The sequence below is a fragment of the Anopheles coluzzii genome, chromosome 3 (assembly GCF_943734685.1).
Source record: "Anopheles coluzzii chromosome 3, AcolN3, whole genome shotgun sequence".
NCBI classification, from domain to species: domain Eukaryota; kingdom Metazoa; phylum Arthropoda; class Insecta; order Diptera; family Culicidae; genus Anopheles; species Anopheles coluzzii.
The window spans coordinates 60,182,545-60,196,388 of NC_064671.1; positions in this window are offsets into that span (position 1 = coordinate 60,182,545).

The following is a 13,844-nucleotide window of genomic DNA, read 5'->3' on the forward strand; positions in this document are numbered from 1 at the left end:
AACGGTGAGTCCAGCATTTAACGATTGTAAATCATCATTTTCATCTTCCGGGTGAGCTTACTTAGAGCTTTAACATTTTTGTTGAAACGAATGCGGGTTTAGTAACAATTAACTAGTATGCAAAACAACCCGTTTGGGCTCATAACTCAAATAAAAATTATAGTTATACACATTGTTTAGTAGCATAAGTTTTACGTTGACTATGACTGTTATTTATAGAGTCTATTATATAACTGTTTGAAATCGATATTTCGTTTGATTTGTGTCCTTCAAATATACTACTTGTTGGATAGTAGGTTTTAGGTTTTAGGAAATAGGTTTTAGGTATATCAGATCACTTAATTAGATTTAGATAGAACTTGCTTGTATGAAAAAGCTTAATTCTAATTGGTTCTCTTACCATGTCAACGCCGTGCTGTCGTGTAGACGACGCTAAGTTATATTGAAAAGTATTTTTTTTCTAGTTTTTTTCACACTCTTCAATAAACGCACAAAACACGGCCGGTTAACGGAATCCGAAGGAATTTGAAGGTACCCTCGCAGACCGTTTGCAATAACATTCATGGTAGTTTTTCAGTTATTCAGTTGACTGAAATTTATTTCCTGGAATCAATATTCATTGTGCATTTCTTCATAGACCGTCTATAAAAGGTCCTTGCCATAGCGAGCAACGGCTATTCTAATGTTCTGGTGTAAATCCATTTGATTTATTGTTGGTTTTTTTCTTCATTTGATTCAGTTCAGTTCAAATTTCCGTAATGGTAAGCCTGGTCAAATTATTGTTGAATGGGCTTCACAAGAAGGGATTGACAATATAAGAAAGGAAATACAGACATTTTTGGGTGAGCAGTATCTAACTTCCTTGCAAACTAGAAAGTTCCGTATTATCGGTTTGTCGGAAAATTATAAAGAAGACGAAATGGTAGATCTCATCAAAACGCAAAATAATGGCTTTTAAGCAGCGTACATCAAAATTTTGGGAAAATTTGAAAAAGCTGACTATAAATACAAAAAGTATAATGTCATAATTGAGGTGGATCACGACACAGCAATTTACTTAGACAGAGAAAAAAAGATTAATATTGGATTTGATAGAGTCTACGTACACGAATCTTTTCATATCATGAGATGTTTTAAGTGCCGACAATTTGGTCATAAAAGCACAACATGTGATAACGAAGAAACTTGTTCCAAATGTAGTGGTAAACATAAAACATCAGATTGTAAGTCGTCATCTGAATGCTGCACTAACTGTTCCACCCAAAATATGCAAAGAGGATTAAAACTTAACACTGCTCATTCAGCCTTCCGTAAAGAATGTCCCACGTTTAAATGGTTGAAATCAAGAAAACAGCAATTGAGTAAGTAGCAATTGCAGAATAAACAAAGTAAGAACATACAGATGTTATACATGAATGTGGCTGGATTGTCGTCTAGTCACATAATGTTGAATCATATTGTACAAACAATTCAACCTTGGTTAGTGTTTATAACCGAAACACACATTGTGGAAGCTGAAGCTTTCGAACAGTATGGAATTCCTGGATTCACGGCAATTTCATGCTTATCCAATTCTCGACATACTGGAGGTGTGACTATATTTATAAAAGAGTCAATAATTTACAAAATTGTCCATGAAACCATTGTTCTAACTTTACAAAAATGCAACGTTTCATTAAACAATAAAAAAACATTTAAAAGCAAACAATTGTGGAAGTTGTTAAAAAGTTGGTTGCAAACAGGTTCCAATGAAACAGGTAGGGTGCAATTTAATGACAAGATAATCGAAGACGAATCAGAAATTGCCCGGTTGTTTAATGAACACTTTGTCAATAGTGTTATGGATATACATAAAAGCATTCCTCAATGCCATGAACCAGAGCAAATTAAAAATATGGAGCAAACAAGAAAAATATTTCACTTTCAGCTGATTGATATTGAAACACTCCAAAGAATCTGTTTCAAATTGAAAGGAGCTTCTGGACTTGATGATATAAATGGTAAAGTGATACGAGATTGTCTCAGTGTCACAGGGGACACGTTACTTAACATTATTAACGATTCTCTGATTACGGGACAATTTCCAAATAATTCTCTGATTACGGGACAATTTCCAAATACTTGGAAAGAATCAATAGTGATTCCCATCCCTAAGATTAATGGTACAATCATTGCAGAAGAGTTCAGACCGATAAATATGCTAAACACCCTAGAAAAAATTTTAGAACTCGTGGTGAAGGAGCAATTGGTTCAATACTTAAAGGAAAGCCTTTGAAATAATATCGAGACCTTTGTTAATTAATGCCTTAAAAAACTTCGGTATTGTGGGACAAGAACTTGATTGGTTTAAAAATTATTTAGAAGGGAGAACTCAGATAACTCGTTTTAAAACCACAACATCGGAATCTCTTGAAAACTCATTGGGAGTCCCCCAAGGAAGTGTGCTTGGTCCTATTTTGTTTATTATGTATATAAATGACATGAAAAATGTATTAAAATTTTGTGATCTGGCAACAACGAAGCTGAATGAGGATCTGGCCTCGCTAGATCGATGGTTGAAGTACAAAAAATTGAAATAAAATGCAAAAAAAAAAACTAAACTGTTAGTGCTGTCCCGTACCAAGACCCTCTTTGACTTACAGATCAATATTGATGACGAGGCCATAGAGAGAGTTAAAGAAATGAATATCTTGGAGTCACAATAGATGAAGAACTGAAATTTAAAAGCCACATTGATAATATCATTAAGAAAATGGCGAAAAAATGCGGGATTATTTGTCGACTAAAAAAAGACTTAAGTGTTTTTGCAAAGATACAGCACATCTGGATTTTTGTCCGTCAATTCTTTTTATGGTTAATGCAGGACAAACAACAAGAATGCAAAAACTGCAAAACAGAGCAATGCGAGCTATTCTAGGATGCGGATGGTATACGTCGTCATTGATTATGCTGGATACCCTAAAATGGATGTCGGTGAAACAGCGGGTAATGTACCAAACAATTATTTTTGTTTATAAACTCCTGAACAGTCACTTGCCTCAATATCTTTGTGATCGGGTTGTTCGAGGATTAAATGTGCACGACTACAACACAAGAAGAGCAGCAGATCCGAGAGTTCCTAAGGTTGAGACAGAATCAGCAATAAACTCTTTGTTTTTCAAAGGCATACAAAATTTTAATATGATGCCCAGAGTGGTTTGTAATGCAGAGACTATACCCCAATTTAAGAGACTGTGTGCAACTCACATCAAGGCCACTATTGTATGAAGTATGACTGTTGTGACAATAGTAAGGAAGTAGATTAATTTAGAAAAGATGAAATCCGCGAAAGCGTGAATGAAATATACAGTCGTTGCCGCTAAATTTTTATTCTAACTCACCTATGTTTGCCTCGAAGGCATCAATTTTTGACAGTGCGTATCAATGTTTGCCTCGAAGGCATAAATTTTTGACGGTGAGTCAATCGCTTTAATTACAAAATTTGAAGTAATTTATTTAATTATTTCACTGATAGAATTTAAATCAAAGCAATTGTTTTGCCAATTTTGGGAAATTTTAATGGAGCGAAAAAATTGGCACGTATTTTCAGCTGTAAACAAAAGCTTTAGTATTTCTAAAATTTGATAATTTTTTCTCAAGAAACGCTCAAATTACATAGTTTTTGTATTTTTTATGAGTTATGGAATAACAATTGTTAAAAATCTGCTTGAATATCCTGTAAAATTGTCATTATTCCTACAAGAGTCAAAAATTGATCACTTACAGACAAAAATAGGTGCGTTAGAGTCAAATTGATGTGCACTATCAAAAATTGATGCCTTAGAGGAAAAAATTGATGCGCACTGTCAAAAATTGATGCCTTAGAGGCAAAATTAGGTGGCAACGACTGTAAATTGATAAATAAATGTTTTAGTCACTTGTTGTGTAAACCTCACTTATCATCACCAGCTTTGATGATGATGATGATTTTAGCTTTTTTTTGCTTTTATTTCTTTCTATATATCTTTTTAAAATTAAATTTAAAAAAGTTAAAATAAATAAACAAGTAAACACAAAAACAAAAATAAAAGAAAATAATGAGTCGGTATAGCATTGAGACACGCGCGCGAAAAATAGTATATATAATTTGATAACTTTCCTGGGGGTAGTGGTCCAGTCCAATGCAACCCGAAACGTGAATCGTCATAAATTGTACAGTAACGGAATAAAGAAAAAGGACGCTGTGAGATAGTTTTGAAAGTGGTTCTCTATCGCCATTAGTTGGTTGTAGGTTGAACCGGCTATACAAGAGAAACGAAAGCAGGTACCATGTATTGAGACCGACCATGACTGCTTCATAAAGAGGAGAAGAAAGAAGTTTTGTAGCCACCACGTTCTTGAAATACTTACTTGCCTTATGATTTGATTATTTGCTTAATTACTAATTTACAACAACACAATTATCGATAAGATACAATCGTTCCTCTCAATACTATATCGGGGTAAGAGGTGGAACTCATCATCATCATCTATACGTGATACGCGTATAGATGAAACTGAATGAAACTGAAACATTATTAGTGATGAAACATTATTAGTGATTCGCGGAAGTATGGAACATAATTCAAAGATTATGCCATTTCAAGCCTTCAAGTCTTTCAAGCGGGGGGTAGGTCCTTATTTTCAAGTAAGGGGTGGGAACTACACGGCCACTTGGTTTGCTTAGTTCTTAATACGCCCCTAAGAAAATTGACTTCATTGACTTAACTTACGCTGTTTCAGCGTAAAATCATTTGTAAAAGCATTGTGCCGCATTGTCAAAGGAAATTTACTCATTACGAATCGGTAAAGTGTTCCAGCATCTTGAGATAGCTTAGAAAAGCTTAAAAAATGTTAAAATAATGTTTATTTTTTCACTTACAAAACTTTTTAATTTTGTTTTGGAACAGCATCCAAAACAAAAGCAACAATAACAATAATCCAAAACAATAACAACAACGATGTGTGTCAAAATTGCTCTTGCGGTTTTAAAGAATAATCTTAGCGGTCGGAGCTCGTCGCAGCCAATTTAACGATAAATTGTAGGAAAAAATGGCAATGATATACTTGGAACCATCAACATTTTTCATTCGCTTAAGAAAAACTCATTTTTAGGAAAAATAAAATAAATGTAGGTTTTTTATGTTTGACATGATATACGATTCATGAGTGAAATCGAGTGAAATCATAAAAAAATGTAAAAGTAAAGTAAAGACACCAAAAATGTCAAAAGTGATGCTTGCTTTCAAACTTGTTTACTAAGAAAATAATATTATTTTTCAATTGTTGTTCAATCAATCACCAGAACAAAACCATTCCAAAGATATATACATTATAATTACTGGTTATTGAAATAATTAACATGATACGGATATTGCAATAATGACTTATTACAGGTTTGGTTTAAATAAGCCACTGGTTAGGATTACTTATCCATAGAAATCAACAAGCAACAATTATCGCCAAAAAATTGCCTCAAACCAGTTGTACCGCTGTGTCTGAAACTATTTGTAAAAACTTATTATTGGTTTATCTATTAAAAGACGCTTCAAATTCAAATCAGAAACTTTAAAACTATACAAACTAAATATAGAACTATGCAGCAGAACTTAAGTCATCTGAATTTTGTGAGGTTCGATTAGTATCACTTCGTTGCTATCCTTCAAAAAGGATAGATGATCAACATCCGATACGATGAAAACTGAGTATCTTTTTTGTCTTCAAAGAATCAAGCAAAAGCCAAAACAAAACAAATCCTGCATGCGGCCAGCAATCGATACTCTTTCTATCTTTCAGAGCATGAGGTGCGTTCTTTGCACGTTCGTTCCCGTTCAACACCTTGCTTGTGGTACGAGGCAAGGACACATACTCATTATTTTTCAACGCTATCATCAACACCATCTAAGCGACGATAGACACGTTTGAAATATCGATATCAAATCCACTTGCCTTCGGTTTGGTGAAAAGAAGGACTGAATGATGGTAGATGCACACGATGTGAAAAGGGAAAAAAGTGATGATGATAAAGTCTTCTGAAAGAGAAATGCGCCATTAGAAGAAGAGGATGAATTATCATGATACTACTATAAAAAATGAAAACGTGCAAATACAAATAAAATATGCAATTAAACTATTCTTCAACGACGCTGTGTGTGTTCTGTCTTTGGAAATATTCGGCTAAGTGTTAGGTCACTGATATTTAACTATGTTACCGCTCACACAGTGTTTGAATGTCTATTTTCATTTATTCTTCCATAATTATTGAATAAATGATGATTAAAAGATACGATTAAAAGATATGTTCACCAGCCTTGGTTTATATCTTCATCAACCTATTTTACGATGGGTGACTCAGGGATGTGGTTGTGAAATTTATCCATAACATTATTGCAACTCTTTGAGTAGAGCAAAGGATAGTATTTGGAAGTGAACCACATTCATATTTGAAGAAGCTGGCACGGTTCAACTGTTCAATTTAAATAACGCTTATTTTGGCGTTACTGAGCTATACACTTATACCATTAGCTTGTTTGTTTGTTGGTTTATTCGTTAAGGCCTATTTAGTTATCAGAGCTACGCGAAACATCAAATATACACAATAGTCATTTGAGTGGCTCAATAGAGCATTGCTCCGTTATTGTTATTCAAAGCTCAATGAATTATTGTTGTTCTTGAAAAATGTCTAATAATTACGATTCTTGTTCTCATTTTTATCGATTATGTTTGAATGATTGATATGGTATGGTAAATGATGAACGATTAAAAAATAAAACACATTGTTTTGCAGATATAATTTAATCAATTTTAAAGATTTTTTTATTGCGATGTTTGATTGTTGTTGTTTGTTTCCAGCAGTTTTCGATTTTAAGTGATTTTAAAGCTTTTTGGAAAGTCAACGATAGTACGGTCCAAATACACCACATAACAACACGTACCCAAGAGAGTGTTTCCCTTTTCGCTAGGGTAAAATCGTTCAAATTTCAACGATATTTTCAAAAAAGTCATTCAACGATAAAATCATTCATAATTTGATTCGCTTCCCAATTCGAGCAGTTTTGGATTGTAGCGTGATAAACCATATCCCCTTAATTGGTTCAACTTTTGCTTTCTACCTTCACATATATTTTGAAACTCATGGCATAAAGCATGTGTAAAACCGACCCAAAAACAGCAGCAGAAAAACGAAAACGGTGAGCATACATCGGTTACCAAGGATAAGAACTTTTATGAGTTTTCATCCTCAAAGTGGTCGAATGTTGCATGAAATCAATTAAAATTATTTTTTCCAAATGTTGTGTTATGGAGATAGGGATTTATAATTCAATATTGGCTTCTTGAAGGTTATGTTTTTATGAGAAAGTAAATAGAAACATATTTTTAATAAAATTTCTTGTTTTTGACTTCGATATCTTTTTAGAAGGAACTATAATATTTTTAAGATTAATCTAAAAATTTAAATTGGATTTGGCAAAGAAAATACAAAATCCATATCCATACAAAGCCATAAGTCTATAACTTTTCTAGATTCTGTCAGTCTCTATAGTTGTGAAGCAAATTTGTTGCAATTTTGAATTATAAACCACTTCACACTGCTACTGTCGATGATGTTTTAACATTTTCCGTTAGCTACAACGTACGACCTGTCCTAATTAAATGTACACCAACTTCAAAGCCTCTCCGATACGAGTTGGCAGACATATTGCATGCACAAAACCGCTGCAAAAACGTGTTTTCGTAGCGCATTGAAGGATAACGGTTATACAGTCAGGGATATATGGTTTGCATGTTTTACGCGATGCCTGTTTCCGGTGTTTGAATAGAGCTTGAAACCATACCGTTCCGTTGCGAGAATGCTGGTGAAAAATCAGAGCTGCATTATTTCTAACCTGCACGATTGGATCAGTTGCCCTCTGAAAAGAGGGTCAACCACACACCCTCACGCGCGGTTGACCAGATTTTGAAACGAGCGGTTGATGTTTTGATTCCACTTGAGCTTCCGGGTGCCTGGTGTTAACGCTGGCAAAGCTCGCATCATACTGGTGGTGCTTGTAGACTCTAGCAATAGCCAAACTTGTGTTTTTGTTAAACATTTTACGGCCAAAGCAAGCGGGAGAGGTGAACTGCTGTCTGGTTTTTCAGCGCAAAGTGAAATATATTGTTGAAAGTTCTAAACATAGCTGTGTGTACGCATGTGTCGGAAGGTCGTGTAGAGCACATGTAATTAAAACTGAAACATGTTCGTGTAGCCGTTAGTATTTTATTGAATTATTGCATTAAAGACATTTTTATCAATCTCCAGCTTTTTATTTTTGCTGTTTAGTTGTTTTTTTATGTACTTTAGTCTTCTTCCCTTTACGGGTTCCCAGATTATTAAAAGCTATGGAAATATACACAGAAAATTGTACCCGGTTTATCCCTATCATTCATATCAAGCAAGCGGCTCCCTATCCTTCGTTTGTTTGCGAACTATGTTATCCAAATCATTGGCAACAATAATGCTGCGATTGATTTATAAATCCTTAAATGTTTTTTGTAACCTGTTTGTCATTCATTCTATCCTAATTTTATATGTTATCTAGTCTGTAAGTTGTTTTATAATAAAAAAATATCTTTATAAAAAATGGTTGAGCAGACATGCCTGCTTCAATTAATGATAATTACGGCAAACATTTAATATACCACATTGATTGTTGTCAAATGTTGTAATGTTGTTGTAATTAATAAAATAGGATTTAACATTATGATTGTAACACACAATATGTTATTGTTATAGAATATGTTATAGAAAACGTACATTGCAGAATCTGTGCATCCAGCAGTCCTGATACAATAAATAAATAATAGCCGAAGAAAAAAATATAATAGTTTACACACAATTTTATATAGAAACATCATTACAAATGTCTAGAATTTGTATTGCAGAATTTTGAAGCCCTCTAAAGTCAAGGTGCCCACATCATAGGTAGGAATCGTACTTCACAGACAAAAACAAATTGGTCTGTTTGAGAAGATGATTGTCTCGTTTATTTGAAAGTGTCTGACCGCCTGTCTTCAAATTACTTTTCTCTTTTGTTCGAGTCCTGTGCCTTGTTCGATTCAGACAGATCGCTTGCTAAATCTTACTTTTACTAAAAACTTTGTTGTCTCTAAATGATATATATTCATTTGGCGAATTCTATAGGGGAAGTTAGGTAAAGACGGACACTGCGGGTAAGATGGACACTTCTTATAAATGCATCAAAATGGTAATTTTTCAAAAAATCAACAATGCAGCATCCTAACATTAAATTAAACAACACACTTGAGAACATTTTTGGCATAATATATGCAAAATTGTTTAAATCCACGAACAAAATAAATTTTCAATCATGTGCAACTTTAAGCAATAAAAAGATGAGGCATTGATACGACATCGTTCGGGAATAGATGAGAAATTCTGTGGGATTACAAATATCAAATGTTGAATTTTGACACGGTGGAAAATGGCTTTAACTATTAACGAGTTCCTCAAAAAATACTGGGGTCGTGGTCTTTTCGCGGAGAAATTTCCTTAAAGGAAGTTCTAGCCTGTTCTGCTGTAAACTGGAGCAACGTCAGCTGTAAGTGCGCAATATTTCAATAATGCTTTAGATGCTGCATTCTACGATATATTAGAAGCGGTGCTTACAATTCCTTAAACCACGGCTGAATGAACCGTCGTTGCAATAGGCCAAGAATTGGTTTATAAACGTACCAGGACGTGGAAAGCGATATAATTTGTTAAAATACTGTAAAACTCTTCACTTTCCAACGTTTTCTACAGGTGTCCATCTTACTCTTCAAGGTGTCCATCTTTTCCATAATAGTCCGTTTTATCCGAACATTTCAAAACCGCACGAAAAAAATCATGTTTTTCATTCATAAAAAAACGCAAAAATGGATGGAAACTTAAAAGTTTCACCACATTTTCTGATAAAACATGAGTGTAAGATAATATATGCACATTTTCATGGTCGTTGCACTCATATATCCCTAGATTTCCCTTAACGTGTCCGTCTTTACCTACCTTCCCCTATCACATCGAGTAGCTTTCCAAACTTGAAGAAAATTTCAATTGGCAATGCCATACAGCTGAGAATGCATAAACATTTCATAAACTAACATATAAAGTAAAATCCAGAAACAAACACGTTTCCGTGTTTTACCCAGAGCCGTGGGTGGGAAACTGGCTTCGAAGCCGTTGGTACGTCCATGTTTTAAACTATACTTAAGTAAAAACCGCACCCAAACCATAAATACGATAACAATGTAAAAACCCACGTGGAAATTAAAGCATTTGTCAAACATTCGTTTGCTGCGTGTAACGTTCTAAAGCAAAAGTTATCGATTTAAACATCTGGTTGTCAAATGAGCACGAAAATTCAACATTGTTCATATAAATAAAGCTCGCAAAATATACAGCAAGTCAGTTCTCATTGGACAAAGGATCGTACGTTTCGTCCGTTCAACTCACTTGTGAGCTGGTAGTGTCAAAACAAACCGTGCTGATTATGGAATATGTGCAATTCAAGATGACAAATGTGTTATTAAATTGGACAGAGTAGCTTACACCATCTGACGTGTGATCAAGTGGTAGAGAGCGGAGTCTATTGAAAAAGATTGTTAAGTGGAAAGTTATTTTTTGGATTGGTAAACCCTATATAAAGAGGTATATCTGCGAATCTTTACATACGAACAAACCCAGAACATTCAATGTTGGGCAAGAAAAAATTTACTTCCCTTCGCAAAATCCTTAAAATCACTTCAAAGATCGTCAAAGATACAGGAAGTTTTCTATTTTCTATTTTTGGTTTTTTTCTATAAATGATATCAAACGAAGTCGCAGTGAGGTTAACACTGTTTAGTGTTCATCAATGTTTGTACCCTCCTGCTTTTAATACAGTTTGCACATACGGGGTCCATATCATGTCTTCTTAATAAATTTAAAATTGGTAAAATTTCATGACTCTGAAATGTATTCAGGTGCAGAGCTGCAATGCTATAAGTACGCAACAGTAAAATAAGTAGATGCGAAATGCTCGTTTAAGTGTATCATTATGTTAGAAAATATAATGAGTCAGCGTTTGACATTAGATTGGTGAAGTTTAAGACGGTTTTGTAGTCATAGTTCAAGTTTTACGGAAAAAGCAACTCTACTTAGGCTCAAACAAAGCTGTGAAATAACTTCATGATGTGCTTCGGTCAGTGTAATCTGTTACTCGGTTTATCGTAATTGAGCTTCTATATTATTGGTTGAATTAATCACCATTGTAGTAAGAGTGCAATAATCACCATTGTAGTAAGAGCAATAAATCCAGGCTTATCTTTCCAATTTTCACCAATCGTTACTAGGGGTTTGTCGAAACGCACACTTAATGCCTTCCTTTTACCGGGCATAGTAGTTCACTATCCCACTGAATTGCTTTTAACCCGGATCAGGCATACCGATGCAACAAAAAATCAAGATTGGATAGTTGGAAGAGCTGAGCCGGATTATGATTTCATTCCGCTTCAACTCTTCTGCTAGGACGTCGTATATAAGATTGATTTTCTGCTTTCGTTCATCGGTTTTGCAGTTGTCCGAAGAGAAGAATTTGTCATTACGATTTGTTTGGTTCGTTTTTGCTATCCATCAGTTTGGAAAGATCAAAATCGAGAAACTTTTATATCATTCTTCAAAAAGATAGAAAAAGTTGAAGGACGAATTGAACAGAAAGAGAGCTTTGCTGACATAGCAGGGCAAAAAAATAAATATGTCCCCTAAATCAAAATCAATGAGCAGATTTCGAAGAATGAATAGGCTTCCAATAGGGTCGAGCATACGTGGAGCAATAAATCTGTTCTCAATCAAACTCTAAAGGCGGTTGTTCCTTCGGGAGCCTGTGGGATTGAAGGTTTTGGAAGGCGAATGAAGAATGGTTGAAGTGCTGTTTTTCTATGGAGCTAAAGTTTCAACGATATGTTAATCGTAGGGTATTGTTATGCTGGCTTAAAAGTTGGACCCCATTATTTGACCTTTTTCAGAAAGCGCGTTTGTGTAGCAATACAAAAAAAAACTAGCATAATCATGATTTTCTTATCAAATAGCCTAGCTTAGCTCAGGTACTACATTTTCTTTTGACTTGTTTTATTATTTTTTACTAGCTGCCTTACTCGTTTTGTCACGGGTCAGAATAAATGTTTCCTTTTATTTTATAAAAAAAAGATTATTCAATCAAAAAAATACAAAAACAATTAAAAATGTTGATATATCCCTAAGCATCGTTTCTTCTTATGTGGCGCAACAACTGTAGTTGTTATAGACATGCCTTAGCTACTCAAGGCTGGCTGGCTTGCCTGTCAGTTAGCCAGCGCTCTGGCACCAATCCAAAAAGACACCGAACATGAAAAATGTATGGAACTAGACAGGTTCGAGTCTTGTTTGTTTTAGATGTCTAACGATGCACTTACATCATATACGCATGCATCATATACGTTTGTTCGAGTTATTTATTTATCTATATGGGTAGCAAGATAAGCCTTGTGTATGAAGAACTCGATTCAGTTTACATTTAGGTTAGACGTTAGTTTAGTTTATTATTAAGACTCTTTTGTTATATATGAGATTTCAATATTCGTTATTTAGCCATGATGGCAGATATTAAATTATGTAAAAATTAAATGAAATGAAATAATTCAAGAAATAAGAAATACAGTGAAATCTTTCTATGGTTTATCTTCAAGAGACATACTTAATAGAGAGATATCAATCTTATGCTAAATAAATCAACGCATTGGTTACAAGTTTTTAAGCCAAATATAAGCCAAATATACCACTGGACCACCCTTGAACTTTAGTATCTGCTGCATTTTCCACGAGTTTTTCCGTTTCAAACTTGATTGAAAAGGAATTGTTTTGCTGCACTGTGTGAAAACCGGCTCTGGAGCTGTGGGTGCGGAGCCGTTGATGCGGAGCTAGCTCCGGAGTCGGCTCCGAAATTATCTGGAGTTGGTCGGATCCAGCATTGGAGCCGTTTTGCCCATCACTTCATGGTGTACTTATAAACATTTAATCAATGATTCAATATCATATGAAATTTGTAAGGAACGATGTAAAACGGGTTCGGTCGTAATCAGTTGCATTTTATTGAAACATGCGATAGAACATTTGATTATAGGAAATCAACTTTATTTGAAGGGAATTGGAACCAAGACCATGATTGGACAAACCCTGTGATATATGTTATTTGTCATCCTATTTTACGTGTAAGTATACTTACTTGCTTATTTGGCGCTGCAAATACTTTACTCAACACGCGAAACTAGTACTTACAATATTGCAAATATGTTCTCCAGAGGGTTCGTTTCATAAAATTGGTTCGTTTCATAAAATAAAATAAACAAAATGACAGTTAAACCCTTTACGGCTTTGGCTTGCTACAGGAGTTTCTGTAATCACTCAGAGCCTCGAACCTTTGTCTGTCACTCCGTTTTCCCGTACGTTGCCATAGCATCCTACCACCTACACCTACCACGAATACGCCTCTAACATGGCTAGCCCACTGGAGTCTGGCACGCTTACACAACTTGTCATTTGTGAAATAAAATATTTTATCCTCCTTCAAAGCAATATCAGTATCAAATACCAGACATCGTAACAAGTATGAGTTAACATTGATGGAGCAATTATTTGCGGTATGATGATTTTGATGTTTGAGCGCTTTTGAGGAGTATGCTTTAATATACTGTGTTTTCAATATTCTGATATGTGCTACACAGCACCAGCAATAATGACCAGCATTTTTCTCAGTACTACTATAGGTGTTGCG